The 9560-nt window shown below is 40.2% G+C and overlaps 1 pseudogene; it reads right to left on the reverse strand.

Annotated features, from left to right (window-relative positions):
• Positions 1–4153: 4153 nt before the first annotated feature.
• LOC119533096 lies at positions 4154–5931 on the reverse strand (annotated as a pseudogene).
• Between the last annotated feature and the right edge of the window lie 3629 nt (positions 5932–9560).

A 9560-nucleotide genomic window follows, 5' to 3' on the forward strand; every position in this document is an offset into this window, starting at 1 on the left:
TTTAATGTGTTGTAATACATTGATGTGTTTTCTTATGTTGAACCATCCTTGCATGCCTGGAATGAAACCCCACTGGTCATGGTGTTGATTTTTTAATGTGTCTTTGGATTCGATTTGCAAGTATTTGTTGAGGATTTTGTGCATCTATATTCATTAGGGAGATTGGCCGGTGTAGTTTTCCTTTTTGTAGCATCTTTGCATGGTTTGGTATTAGATGATGTTAGCTTCATAAAATGAGTTAGGTAGTGTTCCATTTTTTCAATGTTCTGAAAGAGTTTTGAGTAAGATTGGTGTCAGTTCTTCTGGAAAGTTTGGTAGAATTCCCCGTGAAGCCATCTGGCCCTGGGCAATTATTTGTGGGAAGATTTTTGATGACTGATTGGATCTGGCTTGTGATGGGTTGGTGAGGTCTCTATTTCTTCTCTGGTCAGTCTAGGTTGTTCATATGTTTCCAGGAAATTGTCCATTTCTTCTACATTATCCAGTTTGTTGCCATACAGTTGTCATAATATCCTCTTATAATTTTTTTTAATTTCTTCAGGATCTGCAGTTATGTCACCTTTTTCATTCATTATTTTGTTTATAGGGGTCTTCTCTCTTTTTGATGTTTTGTCAGTCTAGCTAGGGGCTTGTCAATCTTGTTGATTTCTCAAAGAACCAACTTTTGGTGATATTTATCTCTCTATTGTTTTTATTCTCTATGTCATTTATTTCTGCTTTAATCCTTGTTATTTCTTTCTTGTATTGGTTTAGGATTGGTTTGCTGTTCATTTTCTAGCTTCTTCAGTTGATCCATTAGTTCTTTGATTTGGGTCTTCTTCCTTTTTAATATATGCATTTAGTGCTATAAATTTCCCCCTTAGCACTGCTTTTGCTGCATCCCATAGGTTTTGGTATTGTGTTCTCATTTTCATACGTCTATATATTTAGCAATTTCTTGCTATTTCTTCTTTAACCACTGATTGTTTAGGAGTGTGTTGTTAACCTCCAGGTATTTGTGAATTTTCTAAGTCTCTGATGGTTATTGACTTTAATGTATTCCATTGTGGTCAGAGAATGTGCTTTGAATAATTTCAATCTTTTTAAATTTATTGAGGCTTGTTTTATGTCCCAGCATATGATCTATTCTGGAGAAAGTTCCGTGAGCACTAGAAAAGTATGTGTATCCTGGTGATTTGGGATGTAATGTCCTGTAGATGTCTGTTAAATCTAATTCATTTATCAGATTGTTTAGGTTTTCAATTTCCTTATTGGTCTTCTGTCTGGTTGATCTATCTATAGGAGAGAGTGATGTGTTGAAGTCTCCCCACAATTATTGTGGAAACATCAATTGCTTCCTTTAGTTTTGCCAGTGTTTCTCTCATGTATTTTGTGGCTTGATTGGGGGCATAGACATTTATGATTGTTATTTCTTCTTGCTGAATTGCCCCTTTTATTAGTATGTAGTGGCCTTCTTTGTCTCTCAAAACATCCCTGCATTTGAAGTCTATTTTATCTGAGATTAATATTGCTACACCTGCTTTCTTTTGGCTGTAGCTTGCATGAAATATTTTTTTCCATCCTTTCACTTTCAGTTTCTTTGTGTCCCTGTGTCTAAGATGAGTCTCTTGTATGCAACATATTGATGGTTCATTTTTTTTGATCCATTCTGCGAATCTATATCTTTTAATTGGGGAGTTTAATCCATTTACATTCAACGTTAAAACCGTGAAGGCATTTCTTGAATCGGCCATCTTATCCTTTGGATTATGTTTGCCATATTTTTCCCTCTCTCTATTAATATCCTTTATTGTACCCATACCGAATCTCTTTAGTACTGAACCTTTCTCCAAGTCTCTCTGTCCTGTCTTTGTTCTCTGTCTGTAGGGCTCCCTTTAGTATCTCCAGTAGGGCAGGTCTCTTGTTAGCAAATTCTCTCAGCATTTTCTTTGTCTGTGAAAAATTTAAGCTCTCCCTCAAATTTGAAGGAGAGCTTTGCTGGATTAAAGTATTCTTGGCTGGAAATTCCTCTCACTCAGAATTTTAAATATATCGTGCCACTGCCTTCTCGCCTCCATGGTGGCTGCTGAGTAGTCACTACTTAGTCTTATGCTGTTTCCTTTGTATGTGGTGAATTGCTTTTCTCTTGCTGCTTTCAGAACTTGCTCCTTCTCTTCTATGTTTGACAGTGTGATCAGTATATGTCTCGGAGTGGGTTTTTTTTTTGGATTTATTCTATTTGGAGTTCGCTGAGCATTTATGATTTGTGTATTTATGTTGTTTAGAAGATTTGGGGAAATTTTTCCCCAACAATTTCTTTGATACTCTTCCTAGACCCTTTACCCTTTTCTTCCCCTTCTGGGACACCAATGAGTCTTATATTCGGACGTTTCATATTATCTATCATATCCCTGAGGTCCATTTCGAGTTTTCAATTTTTTTCCCCATTCTTTCTTTTATGCTTTTCATTTTCCATTCTGTCATCTTCCAGGTCACTGATTCGTTGTTCAACTTCCTCTAGTCTTGTACTATGAGTGTCCAGAATCTTTTTAATTTGGTCAACAGTTTCTTAATTTCCATAAGATCATCCATTTTTTTATTTAGTCTTGCAATGTCTTCTTATGCTCTTCTAGGGTCTTCTTGATTTCCTTCATATCCCGTACTAGGGTCTCATTGTTCATCTTTAGTTCTTTGAGTAGCTGCTCTAGGTGTGTCTCTTCTGGTCTTTTGATTTGGGTGCTTGGGCTTGGGTTATCCATATCGTCTGGTTTTTTCATATGCTTTATAATTTTCTGTTGTTTTTGGCCTCGTGGCATTTGCTGACCTTGATAGGGTTCTTTTAGGGTTTGTAGACCAGTTGAAGTCCTTATCTCTAATTTATCAGATCTACAGCTTCGTGGAGTACACTTTCTCTAACTAACCAGCAGGTGGCGTCCACGAGCCACCTGTTCTCCACAAGCCAGATCTCCCCTGCTTAGCCTTTTTGGTGAGTGGGGGAGTGAGTCTTGTGGGGCCCAATGTGTGTACCCAAGCTTGCGTGTGTAGTTGGTGTTGCCTGCCCTGTATGTGGGGCGTGTTTCTGCGGCAGTAGGGGCGGGGGGTGGCCCTAACAATCAAATCTCCCTGATGATCCTAGAGTTTTAAAGCTACTGCAATAGTCTAATCCTTCAGTTCAGTCCTGCCACAGTTTGTCTCTGCCACTGACCCACAAGTCTTTGGTATTGGCGTATGGCTCCTGAGACTTGCAAGTGGGCCCATACTTCCAGGCTGGCACCCCGGGGTCCTCATGTTGAGGGATGACTGTGCTATGTCACCAGGTGAGTGCAGTCCCCCCAGGGCAGTTCTGGGCTGATGGCTGGTTGGGAGGCTCCCAGTCTGCTCAAATGATGGCTGAAGGGGGCTCTGTTAATTCACACTGCTCCACCTTCCAGTCTGGGACAATCAGCTGAGGTTGCAGGGAAGGCTAATGTCCACGCCCAGTTTTGTGGTGTGTGCCTGTTATTTGAAGCACTTTCCCGTCACACTGGGTTGTCTGGGGCAGACTCTGGGCTATGGGCTGGTGATGGGCAGGAGTGTTTCCTGTCCACCAGGATGGTGGCTGTGAGCGGACACCCCCCTTTTCTTGGGAAGTTGTGTTGTTTAGTGAATTTTCTCAGCCACTGGATTATTGCCTTTTGTCTCAGAGCTCTTTTAGTTCTGCTCTTGACTTGACGTGCCCAAATTGCAATTCTTTGAAGCTTTCTGTATTGAGCTTCTTAGAGTAATTGTTTTAGAAAAAGCAAAAAGGATTTAAAAAAAAAAAAAAAAAACGGCCCTCCTCAGAGATCTAATGGGTTATTGAAATGCTAATAGACAAAGCAACCAGGACCATTAAGGAAAGGTGCACAGGGCAGAGAGATCAGCTTTGCTTCGGGATTTGCATATGCGCCTCAAGGCCTGAGCTCCACCCTTCCCCTTTCTGTGTTCACCAGAACAACAAAAATCCTCTGCTTTTATTTTGGAGTTTTTCGTGTTGTTTTTTTTCTATGCCTGTCTCCTCTCTGCTGGGCTGGCTGCTCTCAGAGTCTCTGGTGTCTGGTCTCAGTCTATCTATGGTTGGAGTTTGAATCAGTAGAATGAGTTTTCGATAAGAGCAGCCACTGCAGTTCTCCCTTCTCCTTCCCGGAGCTGACAGCCCCTCCTCCCCCGGGACTGAGCCTGGCAGGGAGGGGCGCGGGTCCCCTGGCCGCAAAAACTTACAGATTTCGCTGATCTCAGCAGTTCCACGTTTTCATGAGTGTTGTATGAAGTATGCCCAAAGACAGATTGCTCTGTGGTGTCCAGTCCACGCAGTTCCTGGCTTTTTACCTACTTTCCTGGAGGAGTAACTAAAACTTACAGCTCACCAGTCTGCCGTCTTGCCCCGCCTCTAATGCACATTTTCTAACAACACTGAAGTGTTTTCCACATTTGTATATCATAAAAGAATATAAGCAAAATCATCTTCATTGGTAGTATTCATCCTGGTAGGGTAGGAAAGGATTTCTGTTTCTAGAATTTATGGTTAGAGGTTATTCATGAATCCATGAAAATCCTCAAAATTGATCTCAGCATTTCCTTTCTTTCCAAAAAAGTGTACGAGAAGTGTAGTATCTACTACTAAACATGTGAGGCCATCAGCATGTGCTGTGAGGTTTGAAAAGAGTGCTTTGTTTGACTATGTCTCAGTTATCACAATAGATTCTGGAGACAAGTTCCTCACCACCTGTTTTAAGTACACTATTTTTAGACTGGTATCTATTCTGATTTGCTAATGCTTCTGGGATACTAAACACCAGAAACAGAATGGCTTTTATAAAGGGGGTTTATTTAGTTACAAAGTTACAGCCTATGGCCATAAACTGTCTAAGGTAAGGCATCAACAATCAGGTACCTTCACTGGAGGATGGGCAATGGTGTCTGGAAAACCATTGTTAGCTGGGAAAGCATGTGGCTGGTGTCTGCTCTGGAGCTCTGGTTTCCAAAATGGCTTTCTCTCAGGATGTTCCTCTTTAGGCTTCTCAGAAATGTCACTCTTATTTGCTCTTGAGGCTTTTGTCTCTCTTAGCTTCTCTGAACAAAAGTCTGCTTTCAAGGGCCATCTTCAAACTGTCTCTCATCTGCAGCTCCTCTCTCAGCTCCTGTGCATTCTTCAAAGTGTCCCTCTTGCTGATAGCAAGATTGCTCCTTCTGTCTGAGCATATTTAGTGCTCTAGGAATTCATCACGACCCCAGGCTGAATGGGCAGTGCCACACCTTCATAGAAATTATCCAGAGTTATCACCTATCATTTTTGTGGGTCACATCGTCCATCAAAACATTCAAAGAATTATAGTCTACTCAGTAATAATATGGCTGCCCACACAAGATTGCATCAAAGATAATGGCAATTTTGGGGAAATGATACATTCAAACTAGCACAGTACCCCATAAGTTGAAGATGCAGCAGAGCACACTTTTGTTCATCTCCTTTAGTTTCTCTCTGTTTATTTTTTTCCCTGAATATCTTTTGAAACACCAGAAATTCTTTTTATCCACCATCTCATTGTCATCAGTGTCAAACATGTTAAAAGCTATTCTAAAACTTACATATGACTTTGTTTTAAAAAAATACATACAAGAAAAGAATCCTCCATGTAACAAGTCACATATCTTTCTTTATGATTTTCAAAATAACTTTGATGATCCTTTTCAAACTAGTGGACTTTCAGAGAGCACACGATTTACTTCCTGCTTGGAATGTGATTTCTGCATTTTAGTATGTTCAGGTTCATCTGTTTTAACAGTCAAAATAAAATCATATGGAGTCATGAACAGCTGCCCTTTGCATTCTTTCAAAGCAAATAAATGAAATTGCATCCCCTGAGATGTTTCTTAGAGGTCCAAGTTTTCAGTGTCTCTTCTGCCCACAGCAACGATCTCCTTGGAAACCATGACCAGAATCTGGAGCAGCTCCCTGTCTCTGAGTTGTTTCGGTTTTAAACTTATTTCTGATTGCTGAAAAGTGGCCGGTCAATAAAATTGCTGTAAGTTTATTCCTGATCATGTATTGTGGCCTATGCAGTCTGCTCCACTTTGCTAATGCTGCCATTAAACAAAATACCAGAAATGGATTGGCTTTTATAAAAGATGGTTTATTTGGTTACATAGTTACAGTCTAAAGGCCATAAAGTGTCCAAGGTAATGTATCGACAGTCGGGTATCTTCACTGAGGATGGCCAATGGTGTCCAGAAAACCTCTGTTAGCTGGGAAGGCACATGTCTGCATCTGCTTGCTCCCAGGTTGCATTCCAAAATGGCATTCTACAAATGTTGCATCAGCTCCCAACGGCAATCTTCAAAATGTCTGCCTCAGCTCCATTCACTAGCTGTGAGCTCCTGTACATTCTTCAAAGTGTCCCCTCTTGGCTGTAGCAAACTCACTCCTGTCTGAGCTTATATAGTCCTCTAGTAAACTAATCAACACCCAGTTGAATGGGTGGGGCAACACCTCCACTGAAATTATCCAATCAGAGTGATCACCCACAGTTTGTTGGGGCACATCTCCATGAAATGACCTAATCCAAATGTTCCATATTAATCAACACCAATAGGACTGCCCCCAACAACATTGCATCAAAGGACATAGCTTTTTCTGGGGGATGCAATACATACAACCTGGCACATTCCACTCCCTGGACACCAGAAAAAACATGATCTTTCCATACACAAAATAAATTCATCCCATCACAATATCACAGAAACTTATATCATTCCAGAAAACTATAGTTAAGTGCAGGACCCATCAAAATCAATTACAGGCATGGTCAGTCTTAAGGCATAATTCTCCTTTAGCTGTGGATCTGTGAAACTTAGAACAAGTTATGTGCTTCCAATATACAAAGGAGGGCCAGTCATAGGATAAACATTCCATTGCCATGAAGGAGAAACTGAAAGGAAAATAAGGTTAACAGGACCAAAATGGTTCCTAAAACCTGCAGGGCAAACTCCATTAGATTTCAAAATCTGACAGTCATTTTACAGAATGATTGCTGCATCCTTGGCCTTGAGAGAGTGGCTTTTGCACACTTTTCCAAGGGCCTATACATCAGTCCTTTTCTCTCCAAATGCTGAGGTGAGTGTTCCAACATATCCGCACATTGGGTAGACCACCTTCTTGGCCCCACCCTTCTCAAATATTTTGGTGCCACCCAGACTCTGCATCTCTGGGGCAAAGTTGCTCTCCTCTCCAAACAAATGAGGTGATGGCCAGGTTCTCCCCAATTCCCTGGCAATGTGCTCCACCATCTTTGGGGCCTGGGGTGAGAGCACTCTTCATGAACATTGAGGTGGAAGGCCCAACCTCGACCTCTGGGGAAAACTCACCCTTTCCATGTGTGTGAGCCACTCCACTCTCTCAACACAAGACCCATTGACTCCAGATCTCAACCTCCATTGCTGTGTTTTTCTAGAAATTTTTCTTCAATTTTTTCCTTGTCTGTCTCCTCCAGTCCAGACCAGTGGCAGATCCATGTATAAATATCTTGCAAAAATTCTGTTGGCTTTGCCTGAAGCACACAGGGGTCAAAGGTGTCAGGCAATAGAACTTTCCACAAATGCTTTCTGGATAACTCCATCTCCAACCTTGACTTGCACTGAAATGGCAGTTGGGTTCCATGCTATGTGGAAATAAGACATTGGTGAACACCTGAAAACCTGATCATTTTTCTAGGCTCTCTATGGTCATTCCATCAAATTCAAAAAGGGAGAGGCAAAGAGGAGAATTGGGAAGAAAAAATATCCATATAATATAGCAGTTGTATAGAAGATATTAAAACTAACTCTAATATTTCATAACAATTTCTAACCTACTAAAGCAGATAAAAATCATGAACTTTGAGTGACCCTAGGAACTCAGACTCTTATGAAATGTAATCCCATTTTTTGGATCAAAACCAATAGGAGTTTTATATCACATTGTGAATGTACTAATGGACTCATTTCATTTAATAGAGAGTGTAGGTACTTTGCATAATCATATGAACTCACTTTTAATATTCAAACATAATTTTCCCATCAGCTCAAATTGACAAACAAGGGCAAAAACTTTTTTGAGCTACTTATAGGCAGCTGGATTTGATCTCTTCTCAGTAGAGAATAAGTGCCTTAAAATAGGTCATTTTATTACCCTTAACACTGGGATAGGTATTCAATTATGGCCTGAACATTTTGGATGGATAGCTCCTCAGAGCAGTTTAGCACTGAAAGGTTTACAAATTATGGGAGGGATAGTAGATAAAGATTATCAAGGAGATATAAAGATAATAGCTCATAATTATGGCAATTCTCATTTAAATACTCAAGAAGGTGACAGAATGCCTGAATTGTTAATCTTGCCTTAGAAAACAGGCATAATTTCTGAAGAAAGTCCACCCACCAAGTTCACTTAGAAGGACAGCTGGATTTGTTTCTACTGATAATATCACTATTGTGAAAATATAGCTGAAACACCCTAATATGCCAATGCTGGCTGGAGAAATAATTGCCCAAGGACCCAATAATACAGTGTCAGTAATGAGTCCAGGAAAAGAAAAATGGATTAATGTACCTATAACTATTGTTCTTTTCATGATTAGCTTTATCTTTGTTGCTATATACCTGCTCTGATGTCTGGAAATATGCTGCTAGAATGGGCACACTCCGTCTCCCGAATCTACAATCAATACAACTGTGGGTCTGGACTGAATTTCCAACTGCCTTGGGAAAAGGTCTCACCTGGACAATGAACCCCTCTAATTTCCCAGAATGGACTTTGGTTAGATAATTGGACTCAGTATCAACCTCACTGTGCTCTCCAAGATTTCAGTGAGACCCACAAACATATTTTTGCTGAAGTAAGACAAAAATTAATCAAACAGTGACACCCCTAACACACAGAGTATGGAATGGTTTATATTGGGAACCAGCTTTAGCTGTAAACCTAATGATATTTTCCCCTTATGTATGCAATGCACAGGATATAGTGATGTAACTGTAGGATTATTGCCCAAAGAGCTTTGTTCTAACATCATGAGTAAAATCTATGATTTCATCAATACCTCTCACACTCATGTAACACTAGTACCATGGGGATCTTTATGGATATGTGTAAACTATCAATGGAAATATCTCCCTCCAACAGGACTGGATGGTGTTCTTGGGGGTGGCCATATTTACCTGCAACTATCCACCCCCATCTGCCTTCCCAACTTAATAACTGGGAAGCATTTCTTATTCACCATTGAATCAAGTGAAATGCATGGTGGTTTTCTCTTTTAAGCATTTTTCTACCGCAAGCCTCTACCATAGTTCTTAGTAAACAAGTAGATGTCTTAAGCTTGCACATAGCTGCTGTTTTAAATGCCTCTCAAAATAGTATCACTTTATTGACTGAAGAAACAATACAAATGTGGACAGTTGTATCACAAATAGAATGGCTTTAGATATGTTAATAGAAGCCAGAGGTGGTGTATGTGCTGTGCTGCAAACTAAATGCTGTATATATAAACCTGATTATTCCAAAAATATCACTAATCTAATGTTTT

Source organism: Choloepus didactylus, chromosome 4 (assembly GCF_015220235.1).
Source record: "Choloepus didactylus isolate mChoDid1 chromosome 4, mChoDid1.pri, whole genome shotgun sequence".
NCBI classification, from domain to species: domain Eukaryota; kingdom Metazoa; phylum Chordata; class Mammalia; order Pilosa; family Megalonychidae; genus Choloepus; species Choloepus didactylus.